We start from the raw sequence: 18,891 nt of genomic DNA, 5'->3' as shown, positions 1-18,891 counted from the left end.
GGCGGACGGTTGTCGACGATGCTTGACAGTGACAGTCAATGCGGGTACCGACTCTCTGCTCGAGCTGCTCTTCTTCTTGCTAAAAAGGGCAACCCACTAGAAGGCGCTGGAGAGGACGACCCACTGTTCGAAGGCTTCACCACAACTACCCCGGGTACGAAGAGGGAGCCGCCTGGCGACCTAGCAGCTGGTTACTATGAGCGGGTCGTGGTAGGCTTTGAGGCACTCCACGTTGACAATGTCGCGCCCTCGACGGCGCATGTCCGAAGATGGTTCGATGGGTTCGATCAAGTAATTTACAGGGGAAGTGCGTTCGACGACACGGTAGGGGCCTTCGTATTTGGGCAATAGTTTTGAAGATAGGCCAGTTGAAGTGGTAGGGATCGAGAGCCAGACGAGCGCTCCAGGGAGGAACATGGGCGCAGTGGTGCTGGTGTCAGCGCGAATGCCTTTTTGCCGCTCTTGATCATGCACTGTAAAGGTCCTTGCGAGCTCTCGACACTCTTCAGCAAGCTTGGCTGTAGCAGAAATAGGCGCCCACTCTGACGGATCTGGCTTGTACGGAAGTATAGTGTCGATGGTGTGCGATGGGTGCCTTCCATATAATAAAAAGAAAGGTGAAAAGCCAGTAGTGCTCTGAGGGGCGGTGTTATATGCGTAGGTGACGAAGGGTAGAATAGAATCCCAATTTGTGTGATCGGCGGCGACGTACTTGGAGAGCATGTCGCCGAGCGTACGGTTGAAGCGTTCAGTAAGGCCATTCGTCTGCGGGTGGTAAGCAGCAGTTTTGCGGTGAACAACGTTGCACTCTTTGAGAATGGCTTCGACGACTTCAGACAGGAAGACGCGGCCTCGATCACTGAGCAGTTCCTGAGGTGGACCGTGTCGCAGCATGAATCGTTGGAGCAGGAAGGAGGCCACATCGCTCGCTGTAGCCGCGGGGAGAGCGGCAGTTTCGGCGTATCGCGTGAGGTGGTCCACAGCAACAATGGCCCAGCGGTTACCGGCCGACGTTAGTGGAAGTGGCCCATACAAATCAATGCCAACGCGCCCAAATGGCCTGGCAGGGCAAGGTAGAGGTTGCAGACCTACCGGCGACAGGTGCGTTGAAGTTTTGCGGCGCTGACATTCTAAGCAGGAGCGAACGAATTTCTGCACATAGCGGTACATGCCGCGCCAAAAGTACCGTTGGCGAATGCGCTGGTAAGTCTTCGATACGCCGGAGTGCGCACATTGCGGATCAGTATGAAAGAATTCGCATATGTCAGAGCGCAGACTGCGGGGTATGACTAGTAGCCACTGGCGGCCGTCACCGCTGTAATTGCGTCGGTGGAGAAGGTCGTCGCGAACGGCGAAATGGTGGGCTTGACGACGCAACGCGCGAGTGGATGGAGTGGATGGATCAGTCAGCAAGTCTATCAGTGAGGCAATCCATTGATCCTTGCGCTGTTCAGTAGCAACGGCATGAATGCTAATGGAAGAAACGGCAAGGTGAGACGCTGAGTCGTGGGCATTGTCGTCAGGCAAGGGAGAGCGCGACAGGGCGTCGGCGTCAGCATGTTGCCTTCCGTTGCGGTATAGCACGCGGATGTCGTAGTCTTGCAGGCGAAGTGCCCACCGGGCGAGACGGCCTGAGGGATCTTTCAATGAGGACAACCAGCATAGTGCGTGATGGTCGGTGACTACATCAAATGGGCGACCATATAAATAAGGTCGGAACTTGGTAAGGGCCCACACGATTGCCAGACATTCTTTCTCAGTGACGGTGTAATTAGTCTCGGCTTTTGTAAGCGTACGGCTTGCATACGCCACGACATATTCCGGGAACCCTGGTTTGCGCTGCGCAAGGACAGCGCCGAGACCGACACCACTGGCGTCCGTGTGTACCTCTGTAGGGGCAGTAGGGTCGTAGTGGCGGAGTATGGGAGGCGACGTCAGTAAACGACGAAGCGTTGTGAATGCGTCGTCACACTGTGATGACCACGAATGGAGAGGCCCGTTACTACCGAGGAGTTTTGTCAGCGGCTATGCGAAAGACGCGAAGTTTCGGATGAAGCGCCGAAAGTAGGAACACCGTCCTAAGAAACTGCGCAGTTCCTTGATGGATGTCGGCTTGGGGAACTCGGTCACGGCCCGAAGCTTGGCTGGATCGGGGAGAATTCCGTCCTTGGACACGACGTAGCCGAGTATTGTCAACTGCCGAGCTGCAAATCGGCACTTCTTCAGGTTCAGTTGCAGACTGGCGTCACTCAGACGCGTTAAAACATGCCGCAGGCGTTGAAGATGCGTTGAGAAGTCCGGAGCGAAAACGACGACGTCATCGAGGTAGCACAGGCACGTGTGCCATTTCAGGTCACGCAGGACGGTATCCATCATGCGCTCAAAGGTGGCAGGCGCATTGCACAGCCCAAACGGCATGACGTTGAATTCGTACAAGCCGTCGGGAGTGACGAAGGCGGTCTTCGGTCGAGCGTCTTCAGCCATAAGTACTTGCCAGTACCCTGAGCGCAAATCTAGAGATGAAAAAAATTCGGCTCCTTGCAGGCTGTCAATCGCGTCATCCACACGCGGTAGTGGGTACACGTCCTTACGAGTGATCTTGTTGAGACGTCGGTAGTCCACACAGAACCGCACAGAACCGTCCTTCTTCGCGACAAGAACGACAGGAGATGCCCAGGGGCTGTTAGAGGGTCGAATAACATCGCGGCGTAGCATGTCGTCCACTTGCTCGTTGATTACACGGCGTTCTGTGGGAGATACGCGATATGGACGTTGCCGTAGTGGTGGTTGTGCGCCTGTGTCAATGCGATGCGTAACAGTCGATGTGCGGTTGAGGGAAGGTTGAGAGACATCAAAAGAAGAGCGGAATTCTTCCAACAGGGCCAGAAGCTGGGAGCGCTGGACCGGCGTAAGGTTGTCGGCAATGGAAGGACCAAATACATCAGCGGATGATAAAACAGATGTAGAAACAGCACTAAGCGTATAGGAACTTCGGCAGTGCGTGTCATCAGGTTGATCCATGACTTGTGCGTCTTCGATGGGTTCCACGCTGCCGAGACATTCCCCTCGCACCAACGTAACACTGTACGGGGATGAGTTCAGAACAAAAATAGTGGTGCTGCCGCGAGTTACTTGCACGGTCGCGAAAGGAACCAGCAAACCTTTTCTGGTGAAAACACGATGAAATGGTGAGAGGAGTGCAGCGGTGTCTGAAAGACTTGCACAGTACACCGACACGGCCGCGGACGAGTTTGCAGGCACTTGCGTGTCGTCCCTGACGAGTAATTTGCTTGCAGTAGATGGACTGTCGGCCGGCGTCAAAGAAGAGAATGGTGTTAGCTCTATTTCTGCTGGTGCGCAATGAATGACGGCGTCGTGGCGGGAGAGAAAATCCCATCATAGGATGACGTCGTGAGAGCATGAAGGAATTATGATGAATTCAACGGCATACATCACGTCCTGAATCATGAGGCGGGCTGTACACATCGCTGTAGGGTGAATGCTTTGGGCGCTGGCTGTACGGAGGGAGAGCCCGGAAAGTGGCGTGGTCACTTTGCGCAGTATTCGGCTAAGCTTTGCGTCCATCACGGATACGGCGGCTCCAGTATCTACAAGGGCAGATGCACGAACACCATCCACAAGCACGTCTATCACGTTCGAAGGTCTTTCCTGAGGGCTTCCGCAGTTCGACAGCGTCGCAGCCCTTGCCTCGTGGACTGCGACGACTAGTTTTCCTGGTCACCCTCTAGTGGACGTGGCCGCATCGGCGACAGTGAGCGACGTCGCGGAGAATGTGAGCGGCGGGTAGATGGAGCGGGGCGGGACGACGGTGACGTAGGTGGCGGTTGGTCATAGAAGCGGCTCGATTGGCTGGGAAAATTGGAGGCGACTTGCGGTCGCTGCACACGATTGCAGTAGCGTGCTACGTGCCCGACGCAACCACAAGCAAAGCAGATGGGGCGATTGTCCGCAGTGCGCCATCGGTTCGTGGGTCCCATCCATGTCGAAGAACGCGATGGGCGAGCCGGCTGCTGATATAACTGCATAGTGGGCGGCACACGGGGCACGTGGATGACGTCGGTATATGTAGGCGGCACAGTTTCTCCGAAGGCCTGGGGTCTGGCGATGGTTTCGGTGTAACCAAGAGGGCCAGTCACAGGAATCGGTGGGGGTGGCCTGGCGACAACTTGGGCGTAACTGAGTGGTGTAGATACTGGAGGCGGCTGGTGATATTCTGGAACGACCTCCGCGATTTCCTGCTGAATGGCTCGGCGGAGGGGAGGCAGAAGTGTGCTTGACGACTGTTCAGCACGTTGCGGGGAAGCAAAGGCCAGTAAAGAGACCTGGCGGGCAACTTCTTCACGCACGAATGTCTTGATTTCAGCAAGCAAGGCGGTGTGGTCCGGAAGTGTTGACAAGGCCGAGAGATCAGCGTCACGTGAGGGTGGTCGACGGGTCATCGAGCGCAGCTCCTCGTAACTTTGGCAAAGTGTAATGATCTCTGCTACAGTGCGAGGGTTCTTGGCCAGGAGCATGGTGAAGGCATCGTCGGCGATGCCTTTTAGAACATGGGTAATTCTGTCGGCCTCTGACATGCTCGCGTCCACTTTTTTGCACAAGTCAAGGATGTCCTCTATGTAGCTTGTGAAGGACTCACCGGTCTGCTGTGCTCGTTCACGTAACCGCTGTTCGGCTTGGAGCTTACGAACGGCAGGACGGCCGAACACGTCGACGACGGCGGTTTTAAAAGCGGACCAAGTGGGGAAATCGGATGCGTGGTTGTTGTACCACATGCCGGCCACACCCGCGAGGTAGAAAACCAGGTTGCCGAGTTTACCTGCCTCGTCCCAATGATTGGGGACGCTGACGCGTTCGTACATAGCAAGCCAGTCCTCGACGTCGGTGCCATCCGCGCCGGTGAAGACAGGAGGGTCCCGGATGCGGGGAACACCGGAACATGGCGTCGGCGCAGGAGGAAGCGTTTGCTGTGCGGCGTCTTGGTGCATGGTAGAAGGCACGGTGCGGGATCGTAGCTCCAGGGGCATCAAATGCTAACCGAAGGTGTTAGAAGGGCACAGCACTCTCCACCAAATTGTTGAGACTTTTATTGGCGGACGGTTGTCGACGATGCTTGACAGTGACAGTCAATGCGGGTACCGACTCTCTGCTCGAGCTGCTCTTCTTCTTGCTAAAAAGGGCAACCCACTAGAAGGCGCTGGAGAGGACGACCCACTGTTCGAAGGCTTCACCACAATATATATATATATATATATATATATATATATATACATAGTTAGGTGTGCTTTTTGAAGTCAGATAAATACACGAGAAAGGATGTACAAACGTTACACTCACTTGAGTGGTGCACATAATATCGGAGGTCGGCGTCAGGAGATGACGTAGGGCAAGCCCAGTCGGCCAGAGCTACGCTGACGTCGGAGATCGCGAGCGCACAACCAGTCGGCACGAAATCCAGCGAGCGAGTCCCCTTGCAAAAAGCGAACACAAACAACTTTGTATGTTGCGTGCATTAGTGATACCGGACCGTCCGTGACACGAGAAATCTGATTCATTCATGCGAAAGGCGAAGTTTTCGTGAAAATACGTGGCAACTTGCGCTTTCCATTAAAGCTCGCAGAGTACACATATCAGCTTCGCGAAAGCCACACTGCATAGTTAAATAATGTTTTCTAACGTTTGTAGTTGAAACTCACCTTGTTTTACGTTCGTAAAGCCTTCGTCAGTGATTTTGTAGTGCATGAATCCCATACCGTTCATTGCAAGCGGAAAGTAGCACAGGCTCCGCACCCCCAGATAAACGTGTTGAGTGACACCGTGTTGGGGTTGTGCAATGAGGCAATGTTGGCACCATCGAAGTCGATCGGTGGAGAGAATTTCTCAGATTACTTTCAGTAGTGATGTTCAAATACACCGTCTTGATGTCGACAATTTTTCACTGGACACAGATGGTTGTCAACGCACTGAGGGTGACAGCGACGACAAACGATTAGCTGCTATCTCACGAGCAGCGAGTTGTTGTTGTTCTTGTTGTTGTTTTTCTCTGCACATGGCTCGTACCCAAAGGAGGTGATTGGCCGAATATAGGGTGAATTAGCCAGATACTTACTGCCTTGCTTAATTCCTAAATAACTTTAGCTATTTAGTTATGATTTGAGGTGCCAATGACGAATTAGAAGAAAAAATGAAAAAAAAGAAAGTGAGACCACAGTTTAGGAAGACAATCGTTTAGTCACAATGATGTACTGCTGAATGGCAAATAAAACATCCCTGTCGTTAAAATTTAGTGTAGAGGCTGCAAGGGAAAAAAGAGCAGGTTCCGATAATTGCAAGCCCACTTTTTCAAAGAGGTGGTGCTAGTAGACTTCGCCTGAACAAATGAAAACGGTGACAATATAATAAAAATGAATAATTGTTTCTTCTTGATTACGGTAAATGCACTTAGGGGAGTTCACTAAACCTGATTTATGCAAGTAAAAATTAAGGGAGGTAACGCGGAAACGAAATTTTGTGATGACAACCACCATCATTCTCGAATTAGACAGCTAGTTCAGTGCGACAGAGAAATAACGAGTACTCCGGGGAAGCCGTCAATGCAGGGTGTAATAAATTTTCCCTGATTTTAAGTGGGCGAAATTGCGCCACCGTAACGTGTACTGTAGGAGGAAAAATAGGAATGATGGGTGTCAAAAGCGATGCCGTCACAAGAGAATCAGTTATTTAGTTTAACAACAAACCTTTGTGCCCTGGTGCACAGATTAAATGAATAGTTCTGAGATGACAGGAAGCCGATGATTTCAAAAGTTTCAGTGTGGGTGAGCTACCGGAAGTGGACAGAGAAGAGCACAGTGATAATCAATCATTCATGATTGCTATGACTCACTTCCCGCTCGTCGTGCGTTGACGTTTTTTTTCACCCTCGTAAATCACATTGATTGTGTTGATTGTATGATATTCTTAAGCAAGGTCAAAATAAAAAAAAACGCTGTTTTCCTTGTCTATTGCATGTAGCCCTATTACAGTGAATATTACAAAACGCCACATGCCGCCAATACGCTCGAGCTCGACCAGTGAAACGAAATGGTTAGAGGAATGAAATATGCAGTTATGGCTACAGTACATGCTAACTTCTCAAGCACTTCACCGGTGCCGTCTGAACGACATTTTCGTTCGACAAATTTTCACAATTTGGACATTGCGGAAAGCTTACGCATAAATTCGTTTCGATATCCTTGTTTCAATCGCGCGTATGGAACCTGCAGCATCCAAGTGCAGCGAATCGCGCTCTGTTGGAATGTGATCATGGCTGCGACACAAGCTCTACTTATTGGGAAGTTAAATTTTCGTGTTCTGTTGAAGAATCAGCTGCATGATGCTTACAGTGCAAGTAATGACGACGGCGTAATATTTTTACAAACCATCACTACGGTAATCATTCGGTCCTGTGCAACTCGCTAGTGGCCTACTACTGCGGCGAATTCGCCAGGCAGCCTCGACAATTATCTCGGAGTGCCGTTCAGTACATACGTGAATTCTAGTTCGCGCAGTTTTCTGTACCACGCACAGGATTACGCAAAACACTGTTGATACGCAGACGATCAGCTGACACCACCACCATTCGCACTGCGTCAAGAAACGAGGTAGCGAACATTCAGCAGTTCCTATAGTGGGGGAAAGTGCTTTGGTCTGACACACATTCATTTGACGATGAAGAGTTCGTCTGGTGAAAGCGGCACAGGGAGTACTTGGGCGCGTCCTATCTTTTCCTATGCGAGTTCACGGGTTGATCATACCTCCGCAGCCACTTTAGACTGTCTGCATGGCACGCCATGACAATGGGAATACTTCCCCACCCCCTTCCACGCCGTGCCACCGGCGATCCGATGAGCCCCGCGCCGGCCACGCGCCGCCGCCGGAGGTTAAAACACTGGCGCACCGCCACCGGCAATCTTGGTATCGGCGCACAGGTCTATGTGGGAGTAGGCTCGAGCATTGTGATAGGTAGAGAGGGTCAAGCCAGGGAGAGCTGACACGCGGCGACTGCGCGGCAGGCGAGGGAGACGTTACAGCGCAGTGCAAGGAGGGCGTAAACCTCTTGGCACCATTTCAACACCTGCGGCGAAGGGAGCGGTGCGAACGAAGGAACAGCGTTACACAGGCTAGTCAAAGTGCTGCATCACATCTAAAAGACGATACACAAGGTGAAAGAGCACACAGGACAAGCGCTGAATTAGCAGGGTCCCAGGCTGAACAAGCACCTAGCCCCGACCATGGCTAGTTCAGCACTTGTGTGTTTTTCTTCGTGAGATGTACCTCTTTTTGGCGCCTAATTTCAAACCATAAAAGCGCTAAGAATCTCTAAGTTCCGACAGGCTGCCATTGTAACCTGAAACTGAAAACAAGGATTTCAAAATGCGAACTGCATTGAGCACAAAGATTTTGAACAGCTCCACACCATAAAACCTTTTCGAGTGTCGAGCGACGCGGTAGCCTTGCGAAAGATGTATGACGACGTTGAAAACAATCAGAGAGCACTTGCGAACCTTGGAGTGAGCGTTACGTCATATGCTTCTCTGCTGAACGAGGTGTTTCTGAGAGTTACTTCCGCTGACATTCTTGTTGAAGAATACAAACAGGAGGGCGTGCACTCCAGTTCTGTCTAAATGGACATGAGGTGTACCAGCTTTACACCAGCTGCACCACCAGCTCTACCATGAAAGAGCAGATGGGTCGCTTGCTTCGATTTTCTCGAAGCGAAGTGGAGCGGCCCAAGAGAACCGCACAGATCTCGACACCAGGTCTCATGGACAATCGTAGCGATACCACTCAGAGCTATCGAAAACCTCCGTCGCCTGCGGCTGCCAAAGTGCTTCACTATAGGACAAACATTTCTTCCACGCCCTGCGTTTTGTGTGTGGTAACTGACCTCACTACTAAAGATTGCACTAGCCACCAGCTGAGAAGCGCAATTTGCTCGCGGTGGAGAGTTGTGTACCGCAAAAAATCACCTGGTGCGAGTCTGCCGCCATAGAGTGCAATGCAAGCGCTGTCACGCATATGAAATGTGCACCGTGGGGGCAACTCAAAGCACACGTGAGGAAACCAAAGGTGCTTCTGACGCTGTTATGCGTTTCGCTACGAACGCATGACTTCTGCACTCTCCTATGACGTTCTCCTTGTGACTTTTTGTACTTGGGCACCGACGCATTGCTGTTACGTACGTGGTGTTTATAGAACGGGACTCAACGAACATTTCTAGGAGAAGACGTGTACAGGAAGGCCAAGGGGTCATGCTCACTCATAATAGGGAGATGGATTTGGTCACAAGCGAGTTTCGACATCAGTGACCTCAACTTACTCGACGCGCGAAGGTTTTCAGCGTTACGCTTCGAAGCAAAACTACAAAACTTATTAAGCGCAGATAGAATTTGTCGTCGTTCCTTTCATGTGCAACGACATAATTGAATCTTCAAAAAAGAATAAACTTCACAAAGTTATCATGGAAGAAGTTATGGCAGGTGCAGTTGTGTTCTTAAGCCTCTCTTGCGAACCCGGATTGAGTCTTCTGACTGGATTGGACCAATTCTGGAAATCAATGAGAAATAACAGCGAAGTCCGTTAGGTCTCGAATAACTGAGTGTAAATCGCCACTAACGCGAAAACGAGGTGTACTCTTTAAGGACCATCATTCATCGAGGTGCGATGCGGACAGAGGTGAGGAGTATTCTTGCTTATCTCATTGTGTTCGATAGCATTGGTATCACAGAAAATACATTCCCGAAGCAAGACATCGACATGAGATGGTTCAAGGAAGCTATCAATTTTCGAAATGGTTGCGATGAAGATGCACTGCCAAGAACGTGCACGAAAGATCTTGGCAGTGTTGCCAATTTCTTGAAAAAGTAAACAGTTAACTCCACTTATCTCCACTAGGGTTGCTGGATGGCGCTTCGAGCTCTCCGGCGCGCGGCCGCCGGAAGTTCGAGCGCTTGTCCCGGAAGTCGAACAAAGGGCCGCCGTTCCAGCATAGCGCGTGCTACGTATAGGCTGGTTTCGCGCGCATTCCGCTAAATATACCTGCTTGTTGCGCCGTCAACTGCACCAGCACACCAGAGAAGTCGTCTGGGAAGACGTTCCACTTGTAAGTATTACAATATTCTGCGCGACGTGCGTGATACGCAGCGAAACGCAAACGTGATATCAGTGTCGTTAAGCTGTGGCTCTTGTTACGCAGGTTCCCACGCTCTAAGCCGGATTTATATCGGCGTTGGGTGGTAAACTTAAGAAGGGACAAATGGACTCCATCCCCATGTAGCAGACTCTGCAGTGACCACTTTACTGACAACTGTTTTGACAGAACGGGCGCACGAACTCGGCTACAGCCTGACGCGGTGCCCACCTTGTTTTCTTTCCCGAAGCACCTGGAAAAGGTATAGTACGACATCTCGGCATTTTGGTATAGCGGCCCGGAAAAAAAAGCATACTGTTCGGCCATCGCAGTTCGCTCGTTTAGCGTTTGTATAACTAGTTGATGCTACGTTTATTAGACACTGAAATCGCCTGAATGGGCGCTACCTTCTTTCGTAGTTCATCTGCTGAGTCACTTTAAAAATGACGCCCTACAAATTAGCTCGGAGCACAATAAAATCTACATGTAGCTGTGAGAAGCTGTGGTTGAGAAATTGTTTGGCACACTTACTCTGAAAACCATGTACTGTAAGCAATGAAACGGAATTGGAAAAACATGTCCATTACGTTACAAAGCGCGAGGTCTTGAAATTTAAGTGCCCAATTTTTTCTTTCAATTTCTGAAATGCTCCTATCTGCGTTATATATCTCAGTGGTGCTATGATAGCTGTCTAAGATGCTACCCCCACTACAAAACTGCGCGAAAAATCGACAAGAAACAGAGAAGGCACACACACAAGCGCAGACTTTCTAAGTGAAAGATTATTGAAGAAACTAAAACGGGAAGGTAATGACAGAGCGGGCATAGATAAACGTTTGCCTTACACGTGCATTCCTTATCTTCATGCCTTCTCCCACCGCATGAAAAAGGTGGGACATAGATTCGGTGTTAATGTCGTTTTTTCGTCCAGGAATAAGTTGGGCCGAGTGTGCGCAATGGTGGATAGGAAAGCTGAAGGAAAAGAAAAAAAGTGGTATGTTTGTGTGGTCAAACACCGGGAAATGTTTGTAGAGTGTGGAATTGGTGCGGTGTATCTTATCCCCTTATCATGTGGTAGGTGCTATATTGGGCAAACTGGAAGATGTTTGAACAACCGACTAATGGATCACAGGGCATCGCTGAAGGCCCACCCTTCGTCGAATCTGTGCCTACATTGCAGGGATTGCAAGTGTTCCCCTTTATTTCACGAAACAAGGGTGTTGTCACGGCACAGGGATAGGACAGCGAGAGAAGTTGCGGAGGCTTTTTATATACACAAGTATGGCGACACGTGTGTTGCGAGGCCTTCGGTGACTTTGCACCAACTAGAGATTGATTATCTCACTGCCAACTTCTAATCTTTCACGTCATAGTTTTTCTTTAGGTATATAAGTGTTTTCTTTCAATAAACTGTCAGTTGCTAGTCTGCGCTTGTGTGTGTGCCTTCTCTGTTTCTTGTCGATTTTTCGCGCAGTTTTGTAGTGATGATTTACCAACTCGCCCAGCGTTCAGTACTCTAAGATGCTAGTGGTATAATTCAGAAACTGCTGGACTGCTATAATATGCTTGACGCCAGCATATTTTTTTACTTACAGCATTTTGCACTCGCAGTAATAAATTAGCATAACTGTGAATGAAACACGGCTGTTTCAGAGGACTGCTGAGAGAAAGCCGCCTAAGCAGAGAACTGCCATTGTGGATGTGACCCCAGTGGAACAGCCAAACGACAACACTCCAACCACGGTGCAAGAGAACTCAGCCCATGCAAGTTGCCTTTTTTTGTACTACGCTGCCCGAGTGCAGCTACTTGGTCCGTCCTCGGTTGAATGTAACTAGTCCGATGTTAGTCAGGCCACTTTCTTGTAATCTCGTGGTAGCCAACACGATAACTTTGTATACATTACGCACACTAGGATAGCATCCAATTTGAATCAAGTTAGTAGTCCTGGTATGTTCTGTAGTCATAGCAGAACATTGGTTTTATTCATGGCTTCAGCACCAGTTTTTCTAATCCAGGAAAAATATTGAAATTCCTGTCTGATGTGGCATTTCTCGAGTGCACCGGTAAATGAAGGGGACAAAGTTAATTTCTAAACTCCCCTGTGCACCTGGTTGCTTATTTTCTGCGTTAAACCACGTAAGCTACGAACAGATGCCTGCTTTACAAAGACTGTCATATGATGAGTGGTTTTTGTGAAAGGTGTCTTTTTCAACAGCTTTAACTTTCACTGTTTTGTTTTCAGGTCGCCGAGCACAGCTATGCAGTCCTTGACACGCCAAAAACACTGAAGAGGAAACTGGATGCTTGCACAGATTCAGCGGCGACAGTGAAAAGAAAGCTGAAGCTCAGCCTTGAACGAGAACGTCGGTTAAGAAGGAAGGTCAGCTCATTTAATGAAATAATTGATGACCTCAAGCACAAGCAGCTCATTTCAGAAGATGCCTCGGCAATGCTTGAAAGGTGCTTCATGGGGATCCCCTTGGAAGTTACGAAACGGTTGCTCAAGCAAACATCCAGTGAAGGCGACAAGTCGTCTGTTAAGTTAAGCCGAGACAAATATTCTTCTGCACTGCGTGCATTTGCACTCACGCAACAGTTTTACTCGACAAAGGCATATAACTATGTCAGAGAAACATTTCAATGTTCCTTGCCACATCCATCGACTATGACTAAATGGTATAGCTCCATTAACGGAAAACCTGGATTCACAAGCGAAGCAATCAACGCCATCCGAGCAAAAACCAATGAGGCTAAGAAGAACAACAAACAGCTTCTCTGCAACCTTGTTGTTGATGAAATGGCCATTAGAAAGCACCTTGAATGGGACGGCAAAAAATTTCGAGGCTACGTGGATATTGGCAATGAAGTGGACGATGACAGTAACGCAGTTGCGTCTGAAGCCCTTGTTTTCATGCTCGTATCTCTGGACTCCCACTGGAAGGTACCATGTGGCTATTTTTTGATCCATGGTCTTTCAGGAAAAGAGCGATCGAACATTGTGAAGCTCTGTCTGACAAAGTTGCATGAGACAGAAGTGCACGTGACATCATTGACATGTGATGGTCTCCGTTGTAACTTTACAGTGTTCAAAGACCTGGGGGCTTCCGTTGAAGATGCATCAGCGATGTCAACATCATTCCCTCACCCTGTAACACAAGAAAAGGTGTACTGCCTTTTAGACGCATGTCACATGGTCAAGTTAGTTAGAAATGCTCTTTCTGCTCTTGGGTGCCTCAGGGACGCATCAGGCGCATCGGTGAGCTGGGACTACATTGTCCAGCTACAAGAACTTCAAGAAAAAGAAGGCCTGCATGCAGCAACAAAACTACGTGCTGCACACATTCAGTGGCAGAAACAGAAGATGAAAGTCAACCTTGCTGTCCAGACTTTAAGCACTAGTGTGGCTGACGCCATAGATTTTTGTCGTGAAGACTTGCAACTCCCACAGTTCAAAAATTCAGAAGGAACTGTGAAATTTATTCGAATGTTCGATAAACTGTTTGATTTCCTCAATTCACGCAACCCAGTGGCCAATGGTTTCAAAACGCCGCTCCGACCTAGCAACAAGGGAACCTGGATGAACTTCTTCGAAGAAGCCAAGGAGTACATTAGGGGGCTGACTGACGGATCAGGTGTTCCCATTTTCAGGACGCCCAGAAGAACTCCATTTCTAGGATTTCTGGTGACCATTGAAAGTGTCATCGGTCTGGCATCCGCGCTCCTCCTCTCGGACAATGCTCCACTCCGTTACTTTCTTACTTACAAGCTTTCACAAGACCATATTGAACTGTTCTTTGCCGCTGTGCGTTCTAAAGGGGGCTGGAATAACAATCCCACAGTCTCACAATTTGTGGCGGCATACAAGCGACTTGTCACACACAACCAGGTGAAGGGTGGGCGAGGGAACTGTGAGTCTCTTGACAATACGCGCATACTGTACGTGAGCAGTCAGTTTTGCTCCAACGATGAGCTCGACATGGCCACAGCAAAGCGAAGCGGCACACAAGACCTCATGCAAGGCATAGACCTACCCGACGAGAGCGAGCTGGATGTCATAGTTGAGGATCTCCCTGCACTGTCTCCGTACCTTGGAAACGTCGTTGGTTACATCGCAGGGTTCGTTTGCCGAATGGTCAAACGTAAAATACCTTGCGCAGTATGCTACTCGGCCACCATTGCCGAGACATGTGGTTCGGCACTCCTGAACAGTAAAAACCGTGGAGGTCTTTCCAAGCCGTCGTCATCGACAACGTACATCTGTCAGCTGACTGAAAAAGCTGTTCGACTGCAGGAGAAGGTTCACGACGGAGGCCTTCCCAAAAAGAATGCAGCTGACACTGTGACAGCCAAGGTTATGGCAGAACTTTCGGGAGTGCTTAGCACGAACAAGCTCTATCCGGAACTGCATGGCCATATGTTCGAATCAGCAGTTGACTCCAACCACTTTGTGCGTCTTGTTAAATGTGTCATCGGCTGCTACGTGAAGATCAGGATGCACTATGCCGCGAAGCAAGCTACTGCAAAGATAACAGGACCAAACATTCGCAAGCGACTTGCAAAGTTGATTATTTTCAGTCACCAGTGAAGTGATGTGACGTGGCATTTCTTAAGTGCTTCAAGCGACTTGCAGAGTTGATTATTTTCAGTCACCAGTGAAGTGACGTGACGTGGCAGTTCTTAAGTGCTTCGAGTACAATAAACACGTGAAATCGATCTTTGTACATGTATGCCTGTTTTGTTTTCAATGGCGAGGCAGCAAGCATACTTAAATATTAACCTGCATGCACTATTGCCAACCATCTCCAGGCACTGCATTGTCAGTAACAAGGACACGTGCACAAACGTTCTGAGTAAATGAGTTTTTCGTACAATTGCAGGCCTCTCAATTCGAATGAAGCAGTTCCACGCGTCCTCCTTTATCATTCTTTAAGGGTTACACTAAAATGTCCAATTGAAGCCATAACCACTAGGCAAATCTAAATCTGGATAGACCAGTTTGCATTAGGCACTGCGTGTGCGCAATGGGTGGGCGTCCCTGAAAACTAGCAATAAATGTGTTCATAAGCTAGAAATTTTCCTTCAAGAGAAAGGGCGATACTTTTTGTCAGGCAATGATGAGGAAGCGCGTTTTAAAAGAATTTACTTTGACCTGCTGGTTACACATATATGCTTGAATTCATATTGTAAAGGGTTCCGATGTACTAACCTTCAAAGGTAAAACAGGAGCAAGCTGCGCACAGCCAATTCAGGATTTTTTTTTTTTTTGGCCGGCACGTAGCAAACATCAAATCGGTTATTCTGTTTCAGGTAGCTTCCTCCGCGTTGTTATCGAACTCGCTTAGCTAGTTGATTTTCCGATAATCCAAGGCCTTTCACGGCTGTTGATTTATTGTTTTCGACTAATACAAGCCCCTTCATGACTGTTAATTTATTGTAAGGCGTGCATCCTCACACGAATCATAAAGTCCACTCGCCAGCATAAATCCCGTCCGAGCTGCGTCGTCTCCTCTCGAACCGATACCTAAGTGACATTTTTGTTCTCCTTCGCGATTATAAACTGCTTCATATTAACGTCGCATGTTTCGGTATAGCATAAGTTGTGATCTGAACGCGATGTGTATCACCAAAATGCAATTAAGTGAGAACAAAATGCAAAATGCGTCAATGGGAACGCTGATCAGCGGTTGAGAAGCGTAGCAGACGCTCAACTTCCGGGACAAGCCATTGAACTTCCGGTGGCCGTGCGCGCGCCAGGCCGCGACAGCGGCGAAGCGCCATCCAGCAACCCTAGTGGAGATCAGTGGTTAACCCTTGTGTAAAAAGTTGATTTATTGATTGATTTGTGGGGTTTAACGTCCCAAAACCACCATTTGATCATGAGAGACGCCGTAGTGGAGGGCTCCGGAAGTTTTGACCACCTGGGGTTCTTTAACGTGCACCCAAATCTGAGTACACGGGCTTACAACATTTCCGCCTCCATCGGAAATGCAGCGGCCACAGCCGGGATTTCATCCCGCGACCTGCCGGTCAGCAGCCGAGTACCTTAGCCACTAGACCACCGTGGCGGGGCCCTTGTGTAAAAAGTATGAGGCCACACAGAAAAACGGACACGTTGAACAGATTGCCACCGATAAAATGTCAGAAATAGTCTTAGTCAAAAGAATTCAGTCAAATAAACTTTGGCAGCAGTGATGGCTCATAGGCGCAGGAATAATTGAACGTTTGTCGTACTGCAATTAGTCAGAGACTCACTGCAAGGAAGTACTGCGCACGAGGTTGTCTTTCACTGGATGTCTAAAGGCAGCGCAGCGTCGGAAGCAGCTCGGCGGCTACCCGCAATGGAGCATCGGAAGCAGTAAGGATGGTCAAACAAAATTTTTAATCTAATAATCATGTTTGAGTTATTGATGTTGCCTTTAATTGAATCTTCGCGTTTGAAGAAGTGGCTTGATCGATTATTCAACTATTTGACTTTTTTGCTTTAAAAAGGCATGCGATTGCACGAGAAGAATTGTTTGTATAGGAGTGGAAGCTTGAACGAGTTGATTATTACAGCGAACATGAGAGGAGGACGAAGTATTGCAAACACACCATAATATGTTAGATGTTTGGCTGCGGTCGACTGCCTTGTAGTTAGAAGTAAGAAAAGGTGCGCTCTAGGTGATTCCACTTGCAGACTCATGTCTATGCTCACTGGCTCTGTTACTACTGCTCTGCTTTTTCTGATTTAGACGTTTCGTGGCTTTTCTACTTTCTAAGTATGTATCAACCTGCCAAACAAGCAGCTCTCCTGAGACTGAATTTCAATTTCAATCAACGGGAACCCATTCAAGTAGTAGGCTTTATAAAATATTTAGGAATCGTTTATAACGAAAAGCTTAACTGCAGTCTATACGTAGAGTATATAGCTGGAAAGGCACAATGGGCCTCAGACAAACTGCAGAAGCTGAGAAACTGTAAATACGGGTTACCGAACCACACCTTAATAATGTTATGCAAAACGTACATGCACCCAAACCTTGAATTTGGATTCATGCAGTTCTCAGGTGACCCTGCTTTTAAAACAACACCTCTGGTTGTCTTGGAGCGAGAAGCACTGCGATTGTGTCTGGCACTCTCCTGGTTAGTGGCTATCAATTTACTCTACTAGGAAGCGGCATCACTAGGTCGACTTGTCACTTTTAAATTGCAGTCATGATTAAAATTTTATAGCTCACGGGCAAGCAGATCACAATATGCTTTTATTTCAGACCCAGACGCATTTTTTCTTGACTACTTAGTCGAATTGTCATTTTTATAGGACAAGCATGTTTAAACTTTTAAAGCTTACGGGCAAGCAGATCACAGTATGCTTTTATTTCAGACCCAGAAGCATTTTTTCTTGCTCGTTGTCCATGGTTACACACACCCCAGATAATGTTTGTTCAAAAGAAACTACTAAGTAAAAATGTGAACATAGAATTGTGATTGAGAAAAATGACTTGAATTGCAAGGTTGTCTTTGAATCTGGTAATACCTTTCTACAAAACCCAACTTCCAATCTCTCAGGTCTTGAAATATTATGTTGTTGACAACCTGGTGCATGCAGAAACAAATAATAATATAATAGCCGCAGATACTTCAGTGAATATTCCAAAGGCAGGTGTAGGCATTGCCTCTGATTTCTTTCGCTGATCCTTCTCAGTGTGACTGCCTGATTTCGCTCCAGTTTTCGAAGCTGAACTCGTGGCGGTTATTTCAGCACTTCAAACATTTCCGTGAAATCAGAACAGCGCAATCATACTATCGATTCTCTTTCAGTTTGTGCAGCTCTGACAGCTTCTGAGAACTCTCGAAATATAAGGAAATTCCGAACATTAGTACCACAGCAGTTCGGACACCTGAGGTTACTGTAGGTTTCAGGTCACTGCAGATTAAGATGAACAGGCCGATTTCTTAGCGCAAGCCGGGCTTCATGACGCAATAATACACCTACTGCCAGAAGTTGAGTATGTAACCACAATAAAATATAGAAAATTCGCAACCTGCACTGATATAATAGAAACAATGCCTACATGGACAGAATATAACTACTTCAAGTTTTCATTGTGACCCCAGTGTAGTCAGTCCAGAAAGGTCGAAGTTTTGAATACTAAATTTCTATGCCATGTACCCCCTCTAAATCTATATATACACAGAGCTGCTTAGGTAATATCAGCCCTCTGTGCATTCTGCGAACTAGAAAATTTTTAACATTATTGTTTTATATTGTCACCTATACTCTATACGTAGAAAATGCTTCTAGTTATTTCACTTCTGAAGATCGATTGACGGCGGAAACCGCACTGAACTTTGGTGCCTCAGTTTTGGGACATGCCACAGAGATAATTACAATGCCGTTTTCGATTTTATTAAGGCATTCAAACGTCGACTGTTGTAATCTCTAATCTAATATTTACTATTGTGTATCATCATGAAGTGTTCTGACATAGATTCTGAATGGCTACGTTAAGTAAACGCAGCTGTGTGGCCATCTCAAAGTCTGAAATATCAAAATCTCTGTGGTATATCAGTGACGAAGTGCGATAACGCCACGTACTGTTTCGCGCGTGCGCTGTGCTATCAGTTTTCATCCTCGCCACCCGAAGCGTTCATAGGCCACTGCGACAGCCTAGTTGTGAGCAACTCTGTAATTTGACCGTACGTTGTCCAACGGCAGCCCGGC

Source organism: Rhipicephalus microplus, chromosome 4 (assembly GCF_043290135.1).
Source record: "Rhipicephalus microplus isolate Deutch F79 chromosome 4, USDA_Rmic, whole genome shotgun sequence".
In the NCBI taxonomy this organism is placed as follows: Eukaryota; Metazoa; Arthropoda; class Arachnida; order Ixodida; family Ixodidae; genus Rhipicephalus; species Rhipicephalus microplus.
The sequence above is the reverse complement of the archived record's forward strand: the minus strand, read 5'-3'. Positions refer to the sequence as shown.